We start from the raw sequence: 27,500 nt of genomic DNA on the forward strand, positions 1-27,500 counted from the left end.
ATTGAAAATAACTGATACAGAAATATAGATTAATGGAACAGTATAGGAAGCCCAGAAATAAACCCACACATGTCATTTGATCAATGACAAAGGAGGCAAGAATACACAATGGAGAAAAGATAATCTCTTCAATAAGTGGTGCTGGGAAAAGTGGACAATTCTATGTAAAAGAATGAAATTAGTGTATTCTCTAACACTATACACAAAACAAACTCTAAATAGGTATGATTAGCCTTTCTCATGCTTATCCATTTGACATAGTTTGATATGACATGACCTGGCATGTAAGCTATATATATCCTCAAATGGAGTGATTCATTGATGTTCTTCTGCATAAGTAACAAACAAGCTCAACATTTCTGAGAATCCAGTTGCTCAGGAAAGAATGTGATGATTATTGAAATTATATCTTCTCCATAGTTAGTTATCATATAAAATATATAATATGTATAAAACAATATTATGAATCTTACAGCTTAAATGCCCAAAACAGTTGGGGCATTCATGGAGAAGATATTTCAGTTGATCTGTTTCACTTGTCATTGAAATATAAACTGACAGTAATAGGACAAGCTCATTAACTGTTTCATATCATCAAAATAAATCTGTTTTATGTTTACAACTATAGCACTGGAACCATTAATACCTATATTATTATAAATAAAATTTATATCTTTATCATTTTCTGAGTCTTAAATTTTTTTTCAGTATAGTGTACAAAGTTTCACTTAATATGTTTGTGTGACTTTCATGCTAAATATTTAAAACTCTATTCCAAAAATTACACAATTTTATCAACATAATTCTTTATTAAAACCAAATTGTAAATATATTATATCTTGTTATAATAGCTTCAATCATTGCTAATTATAATTTGAATCCTTATTTTTAAAATAATGTTAATACAGTAAGGGAATTTAAACATGCATGTATTATTTTTGGAAATGACTTTTTGAAGATCACAGTGACTCACTCTAATAAGATCTTTTCTAAATCTCATCTAGAGTAGAAAAATACAGAACAGTGAGTAATTTAGGGTGCTTAACATAAACTTTTCTCTCATTTACTCATATAAAAACTATCAAGAACACAGTACCAGGGATTATAACAGGTTAAGTACTAGTAATGTGGTGCTTTTTCAAGATGTAATTTCAAGAACACATGGTTTTTAAGGTTTTATAGATAAATAGGTTATTTCATATAATCTATAAAAGAAAAATAATAAAATATGTAATTAAATTCAACACTATCCTGAACTTATTTTTATGGAAGTTCAAAGAAAAAAAAATGGAGTTTTTAAATTCATCAAATATTCTAAAAAAAGAAAAAAAAAAAAAGGATGAATATGAAGTTCCAGAATTAATAAATTTTTATTTGCTCTCCAGTATGACCTAAAAAAAAAAGGCCTTCCCAGGTGGTGATAATGGTAAAGAATCCACCTGCCAATGCAGAAGATGCAAGAGTTGAGAGTTTGACCCCTGGGTAGGGAAGATCCACTGGATTAGGAAAGGGCTCCTCACTCCAGTATTTTTGCCTGAAAATTTTCAGGGGCAGAGGAGCCTGGCGGTTTATAATCCATGGGGCAGCAAAAAGTCAGAAGCGACTGAATCCACACACATGACATAAATCAAAATGATCCAAATCAGTCTCAGATTTGTTACCTAAGATTAAGGCCACACTGATGGAGATGAAGATAGATTTATCAGCAAGGGGTGCTGGGGAAGGTGCCATGGCATTCTCCCAAAGCTTTGAAACAGTCAGAACAAAGCTATGAAGTACTCTTTTCATTCTAGGATATCAAAATATTTAGATTTTTTTTTCCTTTGTTCAGTAATGGAGAAAATGAAATCCCTGCAATTGCTCACTCACCAGTGCTAGAGATTGCTTAGGCTTCTGTGACAACCTCATATTTAAACTATTACTCTATTTGTTGCTCTCAGCCTGTACATGTACTTATTTTTGCATTTATATATGAGATTTACCTACACATATCTGCATCTTTGTATGAATTTAGTTCTTAAACTATAGTATCAAAAAGTTTTGTTTTGTTTTTATTATTAAGTTCAGATAAATGCCAGCTTGGTAAAACAGAAAATTTTAGCATACCCATCTCAGACGGACAGATCCTTTAGTAATATTTGATCATCTATAATTCTGTGAATTCTTCAAGATGTATTTTCTTTCTCTAACACTAGACACCTGACTTGAGGTCCCTCAGTATGGGGTGAAAAATGTAAAGTCTATTGATAAGAATTCATTCCAGAACATCCGCAGAATCTATTTCAAACAGCTGAAATAACTCTACACTTACAGTAGTAGTAAAGCATCTCGAGTGGAGAGATGGTAATTTAATATGTAGTATCAGTGTCACAACTATTTTTTCTATATTTGAGGTAAAGATCTGATGACGTTTTTAACTTTACCACACTAGTTAGCATTTTCCTGTACTCACTACTTCCTAATCTTTAAAATTCCAGTGAAGTTTTATTATGTTTTCCTGCAGATAGAACAGAAATTTTCTTTTACATAAGAATTTAACTATCATTTTGTAATAAGGATGAGGTTTTGCCCCTGTTTTGAATTTGCTGTAAGCTGATAAACTGAGTATTAAAGTTACCACTAGTAATAGAGAATTTCTTTTTGCTTCTTCTCTATAAATATTATCAATAATGCCCTAAGGTTAGTGAAATCGTCTGGATCATGATCTTACTTGTGCACAGCTACTATTTAAGAAGAATTTATTTTTATCTATGTATAATCTATTTATTTATCATTTATCTGTCTATCTATCCCACTTATCTAACTTATCAACTCCTTATTCTTGAGTTTGGAAAGTTTTCACCATGAATCATCAAAGTACAGAAATAGACATTTGAGATCTCTTAATGTCATCTGAGAGAATGTTTCAAGGTACCAGGAGTGAAGATACTGTTATTTCACATGTATGGAGTTGGTTTGTACAAATAAACATAAGCAAGTGACTTATTCTTTACTATTCAAGCTACGAGGGAAGCCTGTAGAAGCCTCACCAACCACTTATCAGATCTCAAAACGGTCTGAATACAGAACAGTGTTCATTTTCATTAACTATTGGATGTTCCAGTGATGCAGCAGTAACTCTAGAAGACATATTCTAAGTCACTGATATTAATCACTTGGTTAAGTAGAGGCATAACAATTTTCTCCCTTGGAAAATTAATACTTTCTGCTCTTTTTAAATAACAGCTTTATTGAGATACAATTCACTTACATCTCACCCACTCAATTCAATGTATGCAGTTTAATAGTTTTTAGTATATTCAGAGTTTCACAGTCACCTCCTCATTATTATTATTATTTTTTTTTGTATTTTTAAGACATGTTATTTTCATCTCAGAAAGCCCTCCCAGAAAAATCAGTATTCATCTTTCATCCACCTGCCAAAGTTCCTTAAACTCAACATTCAGAAAATTAAGATCATGGCATCTGGTCCCATCACTTCATGGCAAATAGATGGGGAAACAGTGGAAACAGTGTCATACTTTATTTTTTTGGGCTCCAAAATCACTGCAGATGGTGACTGCAGCCATGAAATTAAAAGACACTTACTCCTTGGAAGAAAAGTTATGACCATCCTAGACAGTATATTAAAAAAAAAACAAAAAAAAAAAACAAAACCAGAGATATTCGTTTGCCAACAAAGGTCCTTCAAGTCAAAGCTATGGATTTTCCAGTAGCCATGTATGGATGTGAGAGTTGGACTATAAAGAAAGCCTAGCGCTAAAGACTTGATGCTTTTGAACTGTGGTGTTGGAGAAGACTCTTGAGAGTCCCATGGACTGCATGGAGATCCAACCAGTCCATCCTGAAAGCAATCAGTCCTGAATATTCATTGGAAGGACTGATGCTGAAACCCCAATACTTTGGCCAGCTGATGCGAAGAAGTGACTCATTGGAAAAGACCCTGATGCTGGAAAGATTGAAAGCAGGAAGAGAAGGGGATGACAAAGAATGAGATGGCTGGATGATATCACCGACTCAATGGACACGAGTCTGACTAAACTCTGGGAGTTAGTGATAAACAGGGAGGCCTGGAATGCTGCAGTCAATGGGGTTGCAAAGCGTTGGAATTGATTGAGCGACTGAACTGAACTGAAAGTTCCTTTCCATTTACACCTCACACATATTTTAACTTTGATTATTTTTTCATTCAAAAGTAAGTTTCCAAATATCATCTAGTCCAATTTATTGCTATTTTATTTTACTACATCTGGATTTGAGTCATAATAAGTCTTTCCTTACATGGAAAGTGAAAGTTGCTCAGTTGTGTCTGACTCTTTGTGACCCCATGGACTATACAGGCCAGAATACTGGGATGGGTAGCCTTTTCATTCTTCAGGGGATCTTCCCAACCCAGGGATCAAACCCAGGTCTCCCACATTGCAGGCAGATTTTTTACCAGCTGATCCACAGGAATACTGGAGTGGGTAACCTATCCCTTCTCCAGCAGATCTTCCTGACCCAAGAATCAAACTGGAGTCTCCTGAATTGCAGGTGAATTTTTTACCAATTGAGCTTTCAGGGAAGCCCTTCTTACATGGAAGGATTTATTAAACTGTCTACTTGTCCATGTATTATTTTTTATATTGGATTTATTAGTCCATTGGAGTTTATTCTTCTGTATGTGTGAAAGGGATACACATTTATCTTTTTCTCAACAGCTATCAAATTATTTTGGCACCACTTAATTTAAAAGTCTACCTTTATTTCAAAGATTGGTGATGCCATTTGCATCATTAACTAAAAATTTCATATGTTCTTGGGTCTATTTCTATATTTTTAAAATTGTATTTCACCAGTCTATCTATCTAGTTATATGATGGTAAAATAGCATTCAATTAGAGGAATGAGAGCATGTTTAATTCCTGGTTGGAGTAACATGACCACATAGTTCTTTTTCAGAAATTCTTAGCTGTTCTGGCATGCTAATTTTTCACATGAACTTCAATCTGTTTTCAGGGGAAAAAAAGAGGTTCTTTGTTTTTTTTTTAATTTGACTTACAAGCAAACACCCTCTTCCAACAACACAAGAGAAGACTCTACACATGGACATCACCAGATGGTCAATACTGAAATCAGATTGATTATATTCTTTTTAGTCAAAGATGGAGAAATTCTATACAGTCAGCAAAAACAAGACTGGGAGCTGATTGTGGCTCAGATCATGAACTCCTTAGTGCCAAATTCAGACTTAAACTGAACAAAGTAGGGAAAACCACTAGGCCATTCAGGTATGACCTAAATCAAATCCCTTATGAATATACAGTGGAAGTGAGAAATAGATTTAAGGGATTAGATCTGATAGACAGAGAGCCTGATGAACTATGGACGGAGGTTCATGACATTGTACAGGAGACAGGGATCAAGACCATCCCCATGGAAAAGAAATGCAAAAAGGCAAAATGGTTGTCTGAGGAGGCCTTACAAATTGTTGTGAAAAGAAGAGAAGCGAAAGGAAAAGGAAAAAAGGAAAGATATTCCCATTTGAATGCAGAGTTCCAAAGAATAGCCAGGAGAGATAAGAAAGCCTTCCTCAGTGATTAGTGCAAAGAAATAGAAGAAAACAACAGAATGGGAAAGACTAGAGATCTCTTCAAGAAAATTAGAGATACCAAGGGAACATTTAATGCAAAAATGGGCTCAATAAAGGACAAAAACTGTATGGACCTAACAGAAGCAGACAATATTAAGAAGAGGTGGCAAGAATACACAGAAGAACTATACAAACAAGATTTTCACAACCCAGATGATCACAATGGTGTGATCACTCACCTAGAGCCAGACATTCTAGAATGTGAAGTCAAGTGGGCCTTGGAAAGCATCACTATGAACAAAGCTAGTGGATGTGATGGAATTCCGGTTGAGCTATTTCAAATCCTGAAAGATGATGCTGTGAAAGTGCTGCACTCAATATGCCAGCAAATTTGGAAAACTCAGCAGTGGCCACAGGACTGGAAAAGGTCAGTTTTCATTCCAATCCCAAAGAAAGGCAATCCCAAGGAATGCTCAAACTACCGCACAATTGCACTCATCTCACACGCTAGTAAGGTAATGCTCAAAATTCTCCAAGCCAGGCTTCAGCAATACGTGAACCGTGAACTTCCAGATGTTCAAGCTGGTTTTAGAAAAGGCAGAGGAACCAGAGATCAAATTGCCAATATCCTCTGGATCATCAAAAAAGCAAGAGAGTTCCAGAAAAACATCTCTTTCTGCTTTATTGACTACACCAAAGCCTTCGACTGTGTGGATCACAATTAACTGTGGGAAATTCTGAAGGAGATGGGAATACCAGACCACCTGATCTGCCTCTTGAGACACCTTGTATGCAGGTCAGGAAGCAACAGTTAGAAGTGGACATGGAACAACAGACTGGTTCCAAATAGGAAAAGGAGTACGTCAAGGCTGTATGTTGTCACTCTGCTTATTTAACTGATATGCAGAGTACATCATGAGAAACGCTGGACTGGAAGAAGCACAAGCTGGAATCAAGATTGCCAGGAGAAATATCAATAACCTCAGATATGTAGATGATACCACCCTTATGTCAGAAAGTGAAGAGAAACTAAAAATCCTCTTATGAAAGTGAAAGAGGAGAGTCAAAAAGTTGGCTTAAAGTTTAACATTCAGAAAACTAAGATCATGGCATCTGGTCCCATCACCTCATGGGAAATAGATGGGGAGACAGTGGAAACAGTGTCAGACTTTATTTTTTTGGTCTCCAAAATCACTGCACATGGTGATTGCAGCCATGAAATTAAAAGATGCTTACTCCTTGGAAGGAAAGTTATGACCAACCTAGATAGCATGTTAAGAAGCAGAGACATTATTTTGCCAACAAAGGTCCATTTGGTCAAGGCTATGGTTTTTCCAGTGGTCATGTATGGATGTGAGAGTTGGACTGTGCAGGAAGCTGAGTGCCGAAAAATTGATGCTTTTGAACTATGGTGTTGGAGAAGACTCCTGAGAGTCCCTTGGACTGAAAGGAGATTCTACCAGTTCATCCTTAAGGAGATAAGTCCTGGGTGTTCATTGCAAGGACTGATGCTGAAGCTGAAGCTCCAATACTTTGGCCACCTCATGCGAAGAGTTGACTCGTTGGAAAAGACCCTGATGCTGGGAGGGATTGGGGGCAGGAGCAGAAGGGGACATCAGAGGATGAGATGGCTGGATGGCATCACCAACTCGATGGGCATGAGTTTGAGTAAACTCCGGGAGTTTGTGATGGACAGAGAGGCCTGGCGTGCTGCGATTCATGGAGTCGCAAAGAATCAGACACGATAGAGGAGCCAAGATGGCGGAGGAGTAGGACGGGGAGACCCCTTTCTCTCCTACAAATTCATCAAAAGAATAACTGAATGCAGAGCAAACCTCACAAAACAACTTCTGATCGCTAGCTGAGGTCATCAGGCGCCCAGAAAAGCAGACCATTGTCTTCGAAAGGAGGTAGGACAAAATATAAAAGATAAAAAGTGAGACAAAAGAGCTAAGGATGGAGACCCGTCCCGGGAAGGGAGTCTTAGGCGGCCTTGCTTGGGCTAGGGTCCGGGCCTGAGTGCCCTGAGGACAATCGGAGGGAGCTTCTGTGAGGTGCCAACTTGAACTGTGGGAGACCAAAAGAGAGAAAATTAACCGGCCGGAACACACTGCCGGCCGTTTGCAGAACAAAGGGACGGAGAAAGTCCCAAGAAGAGGTCGCAGGCTGCGGACCCGCCCAGCCCCGCCGGAGGCAGGAGGCAGGGGGGAGGGGAAGGTCGCGGCGAGACACAGGGCGCAGGCACCCGACCGGCGCGGGCGGGGACTGGGGCTGGGGACGCAGAGGGCGGAAGGCGCGCGCACCCGACTGGCGCCAGCGGAAACTGAGACTGGGTCCGCGGAAGGGAGTGAGTGTGCCACACCTGGGGATAGTGCGCCCATCAAGCCCCTCGCTGCCTGGACCGCTCTGACGGGGAAGGCACAGAGAGCAGGCGCAGCTTTTCCTTCCGCGCTTTTGTGTAACACCCGAGGGCTGGAACCTAGCGCAGCGCGGGGCGCGCTCTATATAGAACAGCCGGGAGCCTGAGCAGCGCAGACGGAGAAAGCAGCGTCAGCCCCTCCCGGCAGCGCCAGCCCGCCCCCGCAGGGCCAGCCCCTCCCCGCAGCGTCAGCCCCGCCCCGCAGCGCCAGCCCATCCCCGCAGGGCCAGCCCCTCCCCGCAGGGCCAGCCCCTCCCCGCAGCGTCAGCCCCGCCCCGCAGCGTCAGCCCCTCCCCGCAGCGTCAGCCCTCCCAGCAGCGCAACGGAACTAGCTAACTGAATAAGAGTCCACCTCCGCCCGCCTGTGTCAGGGCGGAAATGAGGCTCTGAAGAGACCGGCAAACAGAAGCCAAATAAACAAGGGGAACCGCTTCAGAAGGGACTGGTGCAACAGATTAAAATCCCTGTAGAAAACACCGACTTCACCGGAAGGGCCCTGTAGATATCGAGAAGTGTAAGCTGGAATGAGGAGCTATCTGAAACTGAGCCGAACCCACACTGACCGCAACAGCTCCAGAGAAACTCCTAGATATATTTTTACTTTTTTTTTCTAAGTAAGGAAAAAAAAAATTTTTTTTTCTTTTTATATTTTTTCTTTTTTATTTTTTCTCTTTTATTTTCCTTTAAAATTCCCTATTACTCCCCCATTACTCCTTAACTTTCATTTTCATAGATTTTTACGATTTTTTTAATTAGGGGGAAAAAAATTTTTTTTTTCTTTCTTTCTTCTTTTTTTTTGTTTGTTTTTTCTTTTTTTTCTTTTTTCTTCTTTTTTTTCCTTTCCAATTTCTCTTTTATTTTCTATTTTTCTTTTTCTCTTATTTCTTTTAAAGTCCTCTAGTACTCCTCTACTACTCTTCATTTTCATTTTCACTACACTATAACCTTACCAAAAAAAAAAAAAAAAAAGAGAGAAGCCCTATCTTTAAACCGAAGATTATTCTCTCCCAATCTTGACTCTCTGTTTTCTACCTCAGAACACCTCTATTTCCTCCTTTCCCCTTCTCTTCCCAATCCAATTCTGTGAATCCTTGTAGGTGTCTGAGATACGGAGAACACTCTGGGAACAGACAGCTGCGTAGATCTGTCTCTCTCCTCTTGAGTCCCCCTTTTTCTCCTCCTGCTCATCTCTATCTCCCTCCTCCCTTTTCTCCTGTTCATGTAACTCTGTGAACCTCTCTGGGTGTCCCTAACAGGGGAGAATCTTTTCGCCATTAACCTAGAAGTTTTATTATCAGTGCTGTATAGTTGGAGAAGTCCTGAGACTACAGGAAGAATAAAACTGAAATCCAGAGGCAGGAAACTTAAGCCCAAAACCTGAGAACACCAGAAAACTCCTGACTACATGGAACTTTAAGCAATAAGTGACCGTCCAAAAGCCTCCATACCTACACTGAAACCAACCACCACCCAAGAGCCAGTAAGTTTTAGAGCAAGACATACCACGCAAATTCTCCAGCAACACAGGAACATAGCCCCGAATGTCAACATACAGGCTGCCCAAGGTCACACCTAACACATAGACCCATCTCAAAACTCATTACTGGGCACTCCATTGCTCTCCAAAAAGAAGAAATCAAGTTCCACGCACCAGTACACTGACGCAAGCTTCCCTAACCGGGAAACCTTGACAAGCCAATCGTCTAACCCCACCCACTGGGTAAATCCTCCACAATAAAAAGGAACCACAGACCTCCAGAATACAGAAAGTCCACTCCAGACACAGCAATCTAAACAAGATGAAAAGGCAAAGAAATACCCAACAGGTAAAGGAACATGAAAAATGCCCACCAAGTCAAACAAAAGAGGAGGAGATAGGGAATCTACCTGAAAAAGAATTTAGAATAATGATAATAAAAATGATCCAAAATCTTGAAAACAAAATGGAGTTACAGATAAATAGCCTGGAGACAAAGATTGAAAAGATACAAGAATTGTTTAATAAAGACCTAGAAGAAATAAAAAAGAGTCAATTAAAAATGAACAATGCAATGAATGAGATCAAAAACACTTTGGAGGGAACCAAGAGTAGAATAACGGAGGCAGAAGATAGGATAAGTGAGGTAGAAGATAAAATGGTGGAAATAAATGAAGCAGAGAGGAAAAAAGAAAAAAGGATCAAAAGAAATGAGGACAACCTCAGGGACCTCTGGGACACTGTGAAACGCCCCAACATTCGAATCATAGGAGTTCCAGAAGAAGAAGACAAAAAGAAAGGCCATGAGAAAATACTCGAGGAGATAATAGCTGAAAACTTCCCTAAAATGGGGAAGGAAATAGCCACTCAAGTCCAAGAAACCCAGAGAGTCCCAAACAGGATAAACCCAAGGCGAAACACCCCAAGACACATATTAATCAAACTAACAAAGATCAAACACAAAGAACAAATATTAAAAGCAGCAAGGGAAAAACAACAAATAACACACAAAGGGATTCCCATAAGGATAACAGCTGACCTATCAATAGAAACCCTCCAGGCCAGAAGGGAATGGCAGGACGTCCTGAAAGTAATGAAAGAGAATAACCTACAACCTAGATTACTGTATCCAGCAAGGATCTCATTCAGATATGAAGGAGAACTCAAAAGCTTTACAGATAAGCAAAAGCTGAGAGAATTCAGCACCACCAAACCAGCTCTTCAACAAATGCTAAAGGATCTTCTCTAGACAGGAAATGCAGAAAGGTTGTGTAAACGTGAACCCAAAACAACAAAGTAAATGGCAACGGGACCACACCTATCAATAATTACCTTAAATGTAAATGGGTTGAATGCCCCAACCAAAAGACAAAGATTGGCTGAATGGATACAAAAACAAGACCCCCATATATGCTGTCTACAAGAGACCCACCTCAAAACAAGAGACACATACAGACTAAAAGTGAAGGGCTGGAAAAAAATATTTCATGCAAATGGAGACCAAAAGAAAGCAGGAGTCGCAATACTCATATCAGATAAAATAGACTTTCAAATAAAAGCTGTGAAAAGAGACAAAGAAGGACACTACATAATGATCAAAGGATCAATCCAAGAAGAAGATATAACAATTATAAATATATATGCACCCAACATAGGAGCACCGCAATATGTACGGCAAACACTAACGAGTATGAAAGAGGAAAGTAATAGTAACACAATAATAGTGGGAGACTTTAATACCCCACTCACAACTATGGATAGATCAACTAAACAGAAAATTAACAAGGAAACACAAACTTTAAATGACACAATGGACCAGCTAGACCTAATTGATATCTATAGGACATTTCACCCCAAAACAAGCAACTTCACCTTTTTCTCAAGTGCACACGGAACCTTCTCCAGAATAGATCACATCCTGGGCCATAAATCTAGTCTTGGAAAATTCAAAAAAATTGAAATCATTCCAGTCATCTTTTCTGACCACAGTGCAGTAAGATTAGATCTCAATTACAGGAAAAAAAATTGTTAAAAATTCAAACACCTGGAGGCTAAATAACACGCTTCTGAATAACCAACAAATCATAGAAGAAATCAAAAAAGAAATCAAAATATGTATAGAAATGAATGAAAATGAAAACACAACAACCCAAAACCTATGGGACACTGTAAAAGCAGTGCTAAGGGGAAGGTTCATAGCATTACAGGCTTACATCAAGAAACAAGAAAAAAGCCAAATAAATAACCTAACTCTACACCTAAAGCAATTAGAGAAGGAAGAAATGAAGAACCCCAGGGTTAGCAGAAAGAAAGAAATCATAAAAATTAAGGCAGAAATAAATGCAATAGAAACTAAAGAGACCATAGCAAAAATCAACAAAGCTAAAAGCTGGTTTTTTGAAAAAATAAACAAAATTGACAAACCATTAGCAAGACTCATTAAGAAACAAAGAGAGAAGAACCAAATTAACAAAATTAGAAATGAAAATGGAGAGATCACAACAGACAACACTGAAATACAAAGGATCATAAGAGACTACTACCAGCAGCTCTATGCCAATAAAATGGACAACTTGGATGAAATGGACAAATTCTTAGAAAAGTATAACTTTCCAAAACTGAACCAGGAAGAAATAGAAGATCTTAACAGACCCATCACAGGCAAGGAAATCGAAACTGTAATCAAAAATCTTCCAGCAAACAAAAGCCCAGGACCAGATGGCTTCACAGCTGAATTCTACCAAAAATTTAGAGAAGAGCTAACACCTACCTTACTCAAACTCTTCCAGAAAATTGCAGAAGAAGGTAAACTTCCAAACTCATTCTATGAGGCCACCATCACCCTAATACCAAACCAGACAAGGATGCCACAAAAAAAGAAAACTACAGGCCAATATCACTGATGAACATAGATGCAAAAATCCTTAACAAAATTCTAGCAAACAGAATCCAACAACATATTAAAAAAATCATACACCACGACCAAGTGGGCTTTATCCCAGGAATGCAAGGATTCTTCAACATCCGCAAATCAATCAATGTAATACACCACATTAACAAATTTAAAGATAAAAACCATATGATTATCTCAATAGATGCAGAGAAAGCCTTTGACAAAATTCAACACTCATTTATGATTAAAACTCTCCAAAAAGGAGGAATAGAAGGAACATACCTCAACATAATAAAAGCTATATATGACAAACCCACAGCAAGCATCACCCTCAATGGTGAAAAATTGAAAGCATTTCCCCTGAAATCAGGAACAAGACAAGGGTGCCCACTCTCACCACTACTGTTCAACATAGTGTTGGAAGTTTTGGCCACAGCAATCAGAGCAGAAAAAGAAGTAAAAGGAATCCAGATAGGAAAAGAAGAAGTGAAACTCTCACTGTTTGCAGATGACATGATCCTCTATATAGAAAACCCTAAAGACTCTACCAGAAAATTACTAGAACTAATCAATGAATATAGTAAAGTTGCAGGATATAAAATTAACACACAGAAATCCCTTGCATTCCTATATACTAACAATGAAAAAACAGAAAGAGAAATTAAGGAAACAATACCATTCACCATTGCAACAAAAAGAATAAAATACTTAGGAGTATATCTACCTAAAGAAACAAAAGACCTATACATAGAAAACTATAAAACACTGATGAAAGAAATCAAAGAGGACACAAACAGATGGAGAAACATACCGTGTTCATGGATTGGAAGAATCAATATTCTCAAAATGGCTATTCTACCCAAAGCAATCTATAGATTCAATGCAATCCCTATCAAGCTACCAACGGTATTTTTCACAGAACTAGACCAAAGAATTTCACAATTTGTATGGAAATACAAAAAACCTCGAATAGCCAAAGTAATCTTGAAAAAGAAGAATGGAACTGGAGGAATCAACCTGCCTGACTTCAGACTCTACTACAAAGCCACAGTCATCAAGACAGTGTGGTACTGGCACAAAGACAGAAATATAGACCAATGGAACAGAATAGAAAGCCCAGAGATAAATCCACGAACCTATGGACACCTTATCTTTGACAAAGGAGGCAAGGATATACAATGGAAAAAAGACAACCTCTTTAACAAGTGGTGCTGGGAAAACTGGTCAACCACTTGCAAAAGAATGAAACTAGAACACTTTCTAACACCATACACAAAAATAAACTCAAAATGGATTAAAGATCTAAATGTAAGACCAGAAACTATAAAACTCCTAGAGGAGAACATAGGCAAAACACTCTCCGACATAAATCACAGCAAGATCCTCTATGACCCACCTCCCAGAATATTGGAAATAAAAGCAAAACTAAACAAATGGGACCTAACGAAACTTAAAAGCTTTTGCACTACAAAAGAAACTATAAGTAAGGTGAAAAGACAGCCGTCAGATTGGGAGAAAATAATAGCAAATGAAGCAACAGACAAAGGATTAATCTCAAGAATATACAAGCAACTCCTGCAGCTCAATTCCAGAAAAATAAATGACCCAATCAAAAAATGGGCCAGAGAACTAAACAGACATTTCTCCAAAGAAGACATACAGATGGCTAACAAACACATGAAAAGGTGCTCAACATCACTCATTATTAGAGAAATGCAAATCAAAACCACAATGAGGTACCATTACATGCCAGTCAGGATGGCTGCTATCCAAAAGTCTACAAGCAATAAATGCTGGAGAGGCTGTGGAGAAAAGGGAACCCTCTTACACTGTTGGTGGGAATGCAAACTAGTACAGCCACTATGGAAAACAGTGTGGAGATTCCTTAAAAAACTGGAAATAGAACTGCCATATGACCCAGCAATACCACTTCTGGGCATACACACTGAGGAAACCAGATCTGAAAGAGACACGTGCACCCCAATGTTCATCGCAGCACTGTTTATAATAGCCAGGACATGGAAGCAACCTAGATGCCCATCAGCAGATGAATGAATAAGGAAGCTGTGGTACATATACACCATGGAATTTTACTCAGCCATCAAAAAGAATTCATTTGAACCAGTCCTAATGAGATGGATGAAACTGGAGCCCCTTATACAGAGTGAAGTAAGCCAGAAAGATAAAGAACATTACAGCATACTAACACATATATATGGAATTTAGAAAGATGGTAACGATAACCCTATATGCAAAACAGAAAAAGAGACACAGAAATACAGAACAGACTTTTGAACTCTGTGGGAGAAGGTGAGGGTGGGATGTTTCAAAAGAACAGCATGTATACTATCTATGGTGAAACAGATCACCAGCCCAGGTGGGATGCATGAGACAAGTGCTTGGGCCTGGTGCACTGGGAATACCCAGAGGAATCGGGTGGAGAGGGAGATGGGAGGGGGGATCGGGATGGGGAATAAGTGTAAATCTATGGCTGATTCATATCAATGTATGACAAAACCCACTGAAATGTTGTGAAGTAATTAGCCTCCAACTAATAAAAAAATTAAAGAAATAAATAAAAAAAAAAAAAGAATCAGACACGACTGAGCGACTGAACTGAACTGAACTGACTGACATTTATTAAGTTATTTAGAATGAACTATTATCTTCACAATATTGAGCTGTCCTATGTCTTTTTTTTTTTTTTTTTTTGCTTTTGTGTTTGTCTAACTGAAAGGGAGAGATGTACAGTGTGTCATTTCAGAAATTTCACGTAACTATGCTCCTTCCCATGAGAATGGTCACACATATGAACATCAAGTTTCATGCATGTCGTGAAGTTGAAAATAAGCTGTGAAATAATTTACTAGTGCATATAACCAAGAGTCTATAAGAAAATCTGGAAAAAAAATAGTATTAAAGAATGAAAATTTCGGCTGGACAAGATAGGCTCTAAAAGTAGAAGGCACAGAGTATTCTGAAAGAATGAATCCAGGAAACTGTATATGGAATTGATGGGGATATATAAAATGAAAATTAAATATATTAATCAGTTTTCTCAGAGAATAAAGAGATAAATTGACAAGATTTATTTTCTGGCATATAAATATTCTATTTTGTGTAATGTGTTAGCTTCTAATTTTTTTTTAAACTGATGGCATATGCTTGTAATAAACTGGAAATAAACTTTAGAAAAATGGTGACATGTTTCATCAGAGACTTTTTAGCAGATGTTCAGTTCTTACCATGAATTTGTAAAATAGCAAGCAATATTCAGATTCTAAAGTTTTAATTCTTCCTCTCAGAGTAGAAGCAAATCCTTCAACAGTATCTTATTAATATAGCTTTAATATTTTTCCTTTTCCATTATCATTACCATTGGCCCTGCCAAAAGTTTTTTTTTTTTTTTTTAAGAACTGAAATCAATTGCAAAGTAATATAAACTTGAAATATAATCATAATTAACCAGACAGTTTTCTTATTTGCTTTATCTGAAACCCACAGTATACAGTCTCAAACACTAGAGCACCCAAGAAAATTAAGCTTGATGACTTTTGGGAAACTTTTTTTGTTGTTGTTGTTTAACATTTATTAGAGTCTAGTTGCTTTACAGTGTTTTGTTAGTTTCTGCTTTACAGTAAAGTGAATCAGTTATACACATACATATGCCCCCACTTTTTGGATTTTCTTCTCAGGTCACCAAAAGCATTGAGCAGAGTTCCCTATGCTATACAATAGGTTCTCACTAGTTATCTATTTTATACATAGCTGTGTATATATATCAATCCCAATCTCCCAATTCATCACACTTTCCCTTACACCTTTGGGATCCATATTTGTTTTCTACACTGTGCCCTTATTTTTGCTTTGCAAATAACTTAATCTCTATTATTTCTCTAGATTCCACATACAAGCAATATTATATGCTATTTGTTTTTCTGTTTATGACATATTTTACTCTGTGTGACAGTCTGTAGGTCTATACATGTCTCTGGAAATGGCACAATTTCATTCCTTTTTATGACTGAGTAACATTCCTTTGTATATGTGTACCACATCTTCTTTAACCATTCCTCTGTTGATGGAAGTTAAGGTTGCCTCTGTGTCCTGGCTATTGTAAATAGTGCTGCAATGAATATTGGGGTGCATGTATCTTTTTGAATTATGGCTTTCTCTGGATATATGCCTAGGAGTGGGATTGCTAGATCATATGGTAGTTCTATTTTATGTTTTTTTAAAGAATTTCCATACTGTTCTCCATAGTGGCTGCATCAGTTTGCATTCCTATCAACAATGAAAGAGGGTTCTCTTTTTTCCACACCTTCTCATGCATTTATTATTTGTAGATTTTTTGATGATGAGCATTCTGACCAGTGTGAGGTGATACCTCATTATAGTTTTCATTTGTATTTATCTAATAATTAGTGATGTTCAGCATCTTTGCATGTGTTTATTGGCCATCTCTGTTCTTTTTAGAGAAATGTCCACTTAGGCCTTCCTTTAATTTTTTGGGTTTTTGTGTTTTTTGTTTTGTTTTGTTTTCATCAAGCTACATGAGTTTTTGGCATATTTGGGGGATTAATCTCTCATCAGTTGCTTTGTTTACAGATATTTTCTGCCATTCTGAAGTTTGTCTTTTCACCTTCTTTATGGTTTCCATTGCTGTGCAAAAATTTTTGTTTAATTAGGTATCATTTGCTTCTTTTTGTTTTTACTCTCATTATTCAAGGAGGTAGAGATAAGAAGATCTTCTGTGATTTATGTCAAAGAGTGCTCTGCCTATGTTTTCCTCTATGAGTTTTATAGTATCTGGCATTACATCTAGGTCTTTAATCCATTCTGAGTTTAGTTCTGTGTATGGTGTTAAAGAGTGTTCTAATTTCATTATTTTACATGTAGCTGTCCAGTTTTCCCAGTGCCATTTATTGAAGACTGTCTTTTCTCCATTGTACTTTCTTGCCTACTTTGTCATAGACTAGCTGACCCTAAGTGCATGAGTTTATCACCGGGTTTTCTATCCCCTTTCATTTATCTAATGTTTCTGTTTCTGTGTTAATACCATACTGCCTTGATGACTGTAGCTTTGTAAATATTACAATCTGAAGTCAAAGACCCTGATTACTCCAGGTATGTTTTTCTTTCTCAGGGTTGCTTTGACCATTCAGCGTCTTTTGTGTATCCATACAAGTTGCTTTTTTTTTTTTTTTTTTGCTCTAATTCTGTGAAAAATGTTCTCGATAATTTTGCATGAATTGCTTGAATCAGTATATTGCTTTGGGTAGTATAGAAATTTTCACACCATTGATTCTTTCAACTCATGAACATGGCATCTCTTTCCATCTGTTTCTGTTGTCTTCGATTTCTGACATCAGCATCTTATAGTTTTCTGGGTACAGGTCGTTTGCCTCCTTAGGCAAGTGATTCCTAGGTATCTCATACATTGTGTTGCAAGGAAGTATGACTGTTTCCATAATCACTCTTTCTTATCTTTAATTTTTAGCGTATAGAAATGCAAGAGATTTTTGTGTATTAATTTTGTACTCTGTAACTTTACCAAATTCATTGACTAGATTCAGTGATTTTGGGGTGACATCTTTAGGATATTCTATGAATAACATCACATCACCTGCAAACGATGACAGTTTTTCTTCTTCTTTTCCACATTTTATTCATTTTATCACTTTTTCTTCTCAGATAGACACGACTAGGACTTCTAAAACTATATGTTGGATAAAAATGGCAAAGTGGACATCCTTCACTTCTTCCTGATCTTACAGGAAATGCTTTCAGTTTTTCACCATTGAGGATGTTGTTAGCTGTGTTTGCTATATATGATCTTTATTATGTTGAGGTAGATTCCCTCTATGTCCACTTTCTAGAGAGTTTCTTGCATAAATGGGTGCTGAATTTTGTGAAAAGATTTTCTGCATCTATTTAGATGACTGTATGACTTTTAATCTTAAAATTTGTCAACATGGTATATCACATTAATTCATGCATATTGACATTGGCCTGCAATTTTGCTTTCCTTCTGATATTGTTATCTAGTATTGGTGTCAAGGAGATGATGGCCTCATAGAATGAGCTTTTCTCTAAATGTTTGACAGATTTTACCTGTGAAGCCATGGTGATACTTGACTTTTGTTAGTTGGAAGACTTTTAATGCAGTTTTAGTTTCATTGCTTGTGACTGAATTGTTTACATTTTCTATTTCTTCCTGGTTCAGTCATAGAAAGTTGTACTTTTCTAAGAGTTTGTCCGTTTCTTCCAAGTTATCAATTTTATTTGCATATACTTGCTGTTAGTAGTCTCTTATTATCCTTTGCATTTCTGTGCTGTCTGTTGTAAATTAATGAGGAAAAATAAGTTGAATAATTAATATATGCAGCTAGTAAGTAACGACACTGGGAATTTGAAGCCAGGTGATTTAGACTAGATATTGTAAGTAAAGAGTCATGAAGAAACAGAGAATCTAAAAGAAAAAGTGACCACAGTGGGTGGTTGTGTATAATTTTTAAAGTCATGATTAGGGAAAACCTTTCCTGTGAGGAAAATTATATCTAGAGATAGAATAATGGTGATATCTAGAGGATAAAAATTATGAACAGAGGGAATACAAAGGCAAATGTGCCTGAGGACAGCGTGTTTGGAAAGGAATGGGATATTATTTAGCCATAAAAGGAGCAAATTTGGGCCATTTGAACTGAGATGGATAAGGCTAGAGCCAGTTATAGAGAGTTAAGTAAGTCAGAAAGAGAAAACAAATACCGTATGCTAACGCACATATATACAACCTAGAAAACTGGCACTGGTGAACCTATTTGCAAGGCAGGAATAGAGTTGCAGATATACAGAATGGACTTCTGGACACAAGGGGAAGAGAAGGTGGGGCAAACTGAGAGCATAGCACTGACATATAATATACACTACCATGTATAAAATAGATAACTTGTGGGAAGTCGCTCTATAACACAGAGAGCTCTGCCCAGTGCTCTGCGATGACCCAGGGGGTGGGGTGGAAACGGAGGCTCAAGGAAGGGATATAGGTATACTAGTGGCTGATTCACACTGTTGGATGGCAGAAACCATTAGAACACTGTAAGGTAATTATCATCCAATTAAACATGTATTTTAAGCGAGAAAAGGAATGGAAAAGCAAATGTATGTGGAGTGCTGCAAGCTAGGGAAATAGTGGTACGGGATTAGGACAAAAGGATTTTTGTGGGAGAGTCAGTGAAGAGAAGGTGGTGGTACACAGTTAATCATCTTCCAGCAGTCACTGTCAGAGCTATGCTCAGATACCCTCAGATCCTCTCCCTTCCTTTTTCTGTTACTTTCTCTCTGTGTGTAGGTGTGTGTGTGTGCGTGTGTCTGTATGCCTTTCTAAGGTTTTGATGTTCAAGCTCTTGAAATGCATTCCTGGAGAACTTTTATTATATTTCTGGGGCCCCTTTCCCCACACATAGAAAGATACTAGTGCCTATGGATTATGTCTCCCCAAAGAAGTCAATGACTGATGGGCAGAGCATAGAAAAAATCAGCTCCTGTGCCTTAAACATAGACCAACTCTGAAGACCAATTACCACTCTAGAGATTCCTTGTAGAATAAAGTTACATATACTTCTCATAAGACTTTGATTGAAATTTCCCCTTTGCTTGGATTCTTCCCCTGCTTCATTCACACCAGCACTGGTCTTTCTCCCAGAGCATTTTCTTAATAAATAACTTGCACATGAATCGTAATTTCAGAGTGTTTCTTAGGAACCTAGTACAAGACAGGGGCTTCTCAGGTGGCCCAGTGGTAAAGAATTCACCTGCCAAATCAGGAGCCACAGAAGACAACAGTTTGATCCCTGGGTTGGGGAGATCCCCTGGAGAAGGAAAATGGCAACCTGCTCCAGTATTCTTGCCTGGGAAATCCCATGGACAGAGGAGCCTGGCAGGTATTGTCGATGGAGTTGAAAAGAGTCAGACACAACTGAGCACATATATATAATCTAAGAAAAATGGATACATCTCAGTAATCTGAGCAAGAACAGTATTTCATAGGAACCTAGCATGTTAGGTGCATGAATCAAGGTAAACTGGATGTGGTCAAGCAGGAGATGACAAGAGTGAATAACGTCCTCTTAGGAATCAGTGAACTAAAATGGATGGGAATGGGAGAACTTAATTCAGAACACCATTTTATCTGCTACACTGGGGAAAAATTCCTTAGAAGAAATGGAGTGGCCCTCAAAGTCCATAAGAGTCCAAAATGCATTAAGAGGGTACAATGTCAAAAACAACAGAATGATCTTGGTTCATTTCTTTGGCAAACCATTCAGCATCACAGTAATCCAAGTCTATGCCCCAATGACTGATGCTGAAGAGGTTGAAGTTGAACAGTTCTATGAATCTTCTAGAATTTCTAGAACTTCTAGAACAAGATCTTCTAGAATTAACACACACACACACACACACACACACAAAATATCCTTTTCATCCTAGGGAATTGGAATGCAAAAGTAGGAAATCAAGAGATATTTGAAGTAACAGGCAAGTTTGAGTACAAAGTGGAGTACAAAGTGAAGCAGGGTTAAAAGACTAACAGAGTTTTGCCAAGATAACATACTGGTCATAGCAAAAACCCTCTTCCAGCAATCCAAGTGATGATTCTACATACGGATATCACCAGATGGTCAGTAACAAAATCAGATTGATTATATTTTTGCAGCTAAAGATGGAGAAAATTTATACAGTCATTTAAAAAATAAATAAATAAAATAACCTGGAGATGACTGTGGCTCAGATCATGAGGCCTTATTGCAAAATTCAGACTTAAATTTAAGAAAGTAGGGAAAATCACTAGGCCATTCAGGAATGACCCAAATCAAATCCTTTATGACTATATAGATGAAGTGAAAATTACATACAAGGGATTAGATCTGATAGAGTCCCTGATGAACTATAGACAGAGTACAGGAGGCAGTGACGAAAATTATCCCAAAGAAAAAGAAATGCAAGAAGACAAAGTGGGTGTCTGAAGAGGTCTGACAAATAGCGGAGAAAAGAAGAGAAGCAAAGGGGAGTGGTAAAGGAAAAATTTATTCCCAACTGAATGCACTGTTCCAAAGAACAGCAAGAAGAGATAACAAAATCTTCTTAAGTGAACAATGCAAAGAAATAGAGGAAAACAATAGAATGGGAACAACTAGAGATCTATTCAAGGAAATTAAAGATACCAAAGGAACATTTCATGCAAAGATGGACTCAATAAGGGACAGAAACAGCAAGGACCTAACAGAAGCAGAAGAGATAAAGAAAGGTGGCAAGAATACACAGAAGAACTGTACAAAAAAAGTCTTAATGACTTGCATAACCACAGTGTCACTCACCTAGATTCAGACAGGATTGGAAAAGGTCAGTTTTCATTCCAATTCTAAAGAAAGGCAATGCCAAAGAATGATCAAACTGTGGTACTGTTGGGCTAATCTCACATGCTAACAAGATAATGCTCAAAATCCTCAAGCTATGCTTCAATAGTACATGAACTGAGAACTTCCACATGTGTAAGTGAGCTTTAGAAAAGACAGAAGAACCTGAGCTCAAATGGCAGCATCTACTAGATCATGGAAAAAGCAAGAGAATTCCAGAAAAACACCTGTATTTACTTCATTGACTACACCAAAGCCTTTGACTATGAGGATCACAACAAACTGTGGAATAGTCTTAAAGAAATGGGAAGGCCAGGCCATCTTTTCTGCCTCCTGAGAAATCTGTATTCAGGTCAAGAAGCAACAGTTAGAACTGGACATGGAACAACAGACTGGTTCCAAATTAGGAAAGGAGTACGCCAAGGCTGTATATTGTCACTCTGCTTATTGAACCTATATGCAGAGGACATCACATGAAATGCCACGCTGATTGAATCCCAAGCTGGAATCAGATTGCTGGGAGAAATATTAACAACCTCAGATATGCAGATGATACCACCTGAAAGGCAGAAAGAGAAGAGGAACTAAAGAGGCTCTTGATAAAAGTAAAAAAGCATAGTGAGAAAGCTGACTTAAAAACTAAACATTCAAAAAACTAACAACATGGCATCTGGTCCCATCACTTCATGACAAAATAATGGGGAAATTTGATCGCAGTGGCAGAATTTATTTTGAAGTGAAAGCCACTCAGTCGTGTCCAAATCTTTGCGACTCCATGTACTGTATAGTCCTTGGAATTCTCCAGGCCAGAATACTGGAGTGGGTAGCCTTTCCCTTCTCTAGGGGATCTTCCCAACCCAGGGATTGAACCTAGGTCTCTCACATTGCAGGTGGATTCTTTACCAGCTGAGCTACAAGGGAAGCCTCCCCCCCACCCTTTATTTTATTTTGTGGGCCTCCAAAATCACAGATGGTGACTGCAGTCATAAAATTAAAAGACACTTACTTCTTGGAAGAAAAGCTATGAAAACCTAGACAGTGTATTAAAAAGCAGAGGCATCACTTTGCCAACAAAGGTCCATATAGTAAAAGCTATGGTTTTCCAGTAGTAATGTATGGATGTGAGAGTTAGACCATAAAGAAGGCTGAACACCAAAGAATTGATACTATAGAATTGTGGTGCTGAAGAGTGTTGAGAGTCCCTTGCAGGGCAAGGAGATCAATCCAGTCAATCCTAAAAGAAATCAACTCCGAATATACATTGGAAGGACTGATGCTGAAGCTGAGGCTCCAATACTTTGGCCACCTGATGCAAATAGCTAATTCACTGGAAAAGATCCTGATGCTAGGAAAGATCAAGTGCAGGAAGAGAAGATGAAATTATTAACTGGCATCACTGACTCAATGGGTATCAGTCTGAGCAAACTCCAGAAGATAGTGAAAGACAGCTGAAGCCCAGTGTGCTGCAGTCCATGGAGTAACAAAGAGCCAGACACAACTTTTTGACTAAACAACAACAACCTGAGCAGGTTCATCAAAGGAAGAAGATTCTAAGGATATAAAGCTGGAATTGGATTCCTCATAGAGCAGATAATATTACGGATCCCATCACTGATGATAAGTGAAGTATATATGCACTGTGCCATGCTGGAGCATTGAAAGTATTAAGATGTCCACTCTTTGTGAACCGTGATGTATCCAAGTGGGAGGAGATACACAGATAAATTCACTGTCTCCTGCACTGGAGTGAGATGGAGGAGGTTTTAATTAAATTATTGTCAGAATTGCATGTTGTTAGTGAGTGTAACTGATGCATTGAAAAGAAAAATGAAAGCTCTGTTATCCGTATACTAACTTAAGGCATTACTTAATAGCTTCAAAGAGAAACTCATTTCCTGCCATTGAATGACTGTCTATGCTGTAGATCTGTCCCAGGATCTGATTATAAGAGGACCAGCACTTCACAGAAAGCTGGATTTGTTGTCTCAGCAAGCCTGCAGCATTATAGTCAGACTCTGATAAGGAAGGGCATCTGCATGAACACTTATGGTAGACTGAACAATGGTTCCCCAAGATATCCACACCCTAATCCTTAGAACTTCTGACTGTTATAGCATAAGGCAAAAACAGCAAGCAGTAATGTGTGTGTGTGTGGAGGGGGGGATCTTTCAAGATATGATTAATTTAAGGATTGAAGATAAGGAAATTATCCTTGATTATCTGGGTGGTTCCCAAATGAGATTACATATGCTACTATATGAGAGAGGGAGATTTGTTTCTTGTGCATAGAGGACAATTGGATGTGAAGATATAGCAGAGAGATTTGAAGATGATTGCCTTGAAGAACGAGAATACCAATAATTGATGTCTCCTATGATAATTGTCTATTTCTCGTTACTTGGTTCTGTCAATTTTTGCTTTACAATTTTGGAATTTGTTATCAGAGATTATAACCATAAAATTCTGATATATTCTTATTGGATTATTTTCATTACCATTAGGATATGTCTAATCAATATCTCTAACAACATTTCTTATTTACAAGTCTTTTTCTGATGTATATACATATTTTATATATTATGTACATATTTGGTACATCATTTTAGTATTGTTCCTCATTTTTGGTTTCTTTTTACATAGTATACTATTTTCAGCCTTCTTCTTTCAGATATTATACAATCTTATATTCAATATTTATCATTCTGAAGAAGCAAGTGATTTTTAAGTCCATTCTGATAAGTTTAATCTTTTACTTCTAGTGTTTAGTTCATTTATGTTTGATATAATTATTTAGATATCAGTGGATAAATCTGCCATCATATTAATCTTTTTGTATTGGTTCATCTGTATTCTTTTCTGTTTCCTGTCATTGCTGTTTTCTTTTGGGTGAATACATTTGTATCATTCATTTTTGCCCTAAAAATAACTTGCTAGAAATACATATTTTAACTATCCTTCAATTGTTACATAGGGCTTATAATATGCATCTTTACCTCATTACTGTCTAATATACTTTAGTAGTTTATTACCTCCTGCTACTGTTGCATTTACACATTAATTTGCATTTACTATCACTCACCATTTTTTGTTATTGTCTTCCATTTTAATCCTACATAATTCAAAGCCAACTATATTTTATTCTTTCTTAATTTTGTTTCCTTGTTTCATTTTGGGTGATTTTTTCCTGCCTGTATAAATCTTTTGTTTTATTTGTTTGTTTGTTTGTTTATTTGTTTTTTGGATGTCTGTTAGGGATGCATTTCTTCAGTTTTTATCTAAAAGAATGTTTATTTCACATTATTTTTAGGAAATTTTTTCACAGTATAAAATATTCTTGTTTAACAGTTGTTTTATTTTGTTCTTTCAGTTCTGTAGATGTACCAGTCCTTTCCCTTCTCACTTTGAGAGTTTCCATTAAGTTGCATGTTATTTTCACTCTTGCTCTTAAAATTTAATGTGTCTTTTCCCTTCTTTATCCCTGCTATTAGATTTTTTTCATTGTTTTTTAGCAGTTTTATTGGTATTTCCTTTTGTGTATATTATAATAGCTACTTCTTTGTAGTTACCATGAGAGTTACATGTAAAATCCTAAACATGCCTCATTCTAAATACATACCAACTTAGTATCAATAATGTATTAATATAAAAAATCTGCTCATTTTCAGCTTGAAGATCACCTCTTTCAGTTGTTGATTTCACAAAATTACATCTTTATACATTGGGTGCCCCAAAACAAAAACTAATGTTTATTTTAAATATACTAGTCCCTTAAGTTAGGTAGAAAGCAAAGTATTGAGTTAAAAATACAATGTTACAATGATTCTAGCTTTTAGACATATATTTTAAGTAATATTTCAGTTTTTTAGATCATGTAGAAAACAAAAAAAAATAGACTGAAAAACCATTGTTAAAATAATGCTTCCTTTTGTAATTGTCCGTGTATTTACCTTTATTGTAATGTTTGACTGCCTTCAGGAGTCTAATAGTAATGAACCCCAACTTTTCACTAAAATGTCTTTTTTTCTCATATTCCTCACATTTGAAGAAATGTTGAAGAAATTCTTCGTTTTTGCTATAGAGAAGATTCTTGTTTGACAGTTTTGTTTTGTTTTGTTTCCTTTTAACACTGTGAATATATTGATCCACTGCCTTCTGACCTCCAAAATTTCTGAGAAATCTGTAAATGAGAATCCTTTATTTGTGATGTGACACTTCTCTGTTGCTTTCAAGATTCTCCTTTTGCCTTTGTCTTTTGAAAGTTTTATTACACTTTATTTCAGTGTGGATCTCCTTGAGTTCTTGATACTTGGAACTTATTGAGCTTTGTAGCTATTTATATTCATATTTTTCATTAGATTTGGAAAGTTTTTAGCCATTATTTTGTTAAATATTTATGTGTCCCTTTCTCTCTTCTGGAGTTCCCTGGTGGCTCAGACGGTAAAGCATCTGCCTACAATGCAGGAGACCCGGGTTCAGTCCCTCGGTCGGGAAGATCTCCTGGAGAAGAAAATGGCAACCCATTCCAGTATTCTTGCCCGGAAAATCCCATGGACGTAGGAGCCTGATAGGGTCCATGGGGTCGTAAAGAGTCCGACACGACTGAGAGACTTCACTTACTTTCTGTCTTCTGGGACTGCCACAATGCATATTCACTTTTCTTTAATATATATATATATATATTTTTTTTTTCATTTGTGCTCCTTAGATTTAATAATTTCCACACTTGTATTCTAGTTCACTAATTCTTCTTTCTCTGCCTTTGTACACTTCCAGCAAATTTTGTTGTTCATTTATTATAATTTTGAGTTCCCAATTTTCTTTCTGGTTTCCTTTTAGGTTTTCTATCTACTTATTAATATTTTTATTTTGTTCATGCATCGTTTGCTTGCCTTGTCCACAAATTCCTATAATTATATATAAAATGTATATATATATTATATATAAAATTTCTATAAATATTAAAGCATATATAAGATAGTTAATTTGAAGATTTTGTGAGGTAGATCCATTACCAGGCTTTTGAGGGGAATATTTCTATTGATTTATCACATTTCAGTTGGCCATACTTTCCTGGTTCCTTGTCTGCTGTGGGCTTTGTTGTTGTTGTCAGTGTTGCTGTTAACACTGGATATTGAATCTGAAAATGTGGTAACTCTGAAAGCCAGATTTTCTTCCTTTCAGGGTGTTTGGTTTGTTTACTTTGCTTTGTTTTTTGCTTTTTTTTGATTGTTGCAACTTATCTTTGGGCCAACAGGTAAAATTAAGGTCCTAACAGGTAATTTTTGAGTTTTCCCTTTGTTTGGACCAACACGGTGACTTGTGTAAATGTAGTTAATTTTGAATGTCCATGTCGTTCATGTCTGGTTCTCAAAAGGGAAAATGAGAAAACCAAAGAGGGAAGAAATAAAGGTGCCAGCATTTTAAATCATCTGGAAGTTACTTCAGCTGAAGAGGAATTTGGTAACAATGGGGGAAAGTGTAACAACAATGGCTGCCAGCCAACTTGGCTACATCTCTGAGAATCAGAAGCAGCAATCACTGAGAAGGATGTGGCTGTCTGATATTTGAGAACAGGGCCATTTTTATCCATACTGTCCCCCATAAGTTGTGTGCAAGCTGCTCCAGAACACATGTACACACTGACATAGGACTGGAAATGGGAGATAGGTAGTTTATGCCATATGCTAAAGTTGACTAAGGTTATACACAATTTACTGCCAAAC

The sequence above is a fragment of the Cervus elaphus genome, chromosome 1, assembly GCF_910594005.1.
Source record: "Cervus elaphus chromosome 1, mCerEla1.1, whole genome shotgun sequence".
Lineage (NCBI taxonomy): Eukaryota > Metazoa > Chordata > Mammalia > Artiodactyla > Cervidae > Cervus > Cervus elaphus.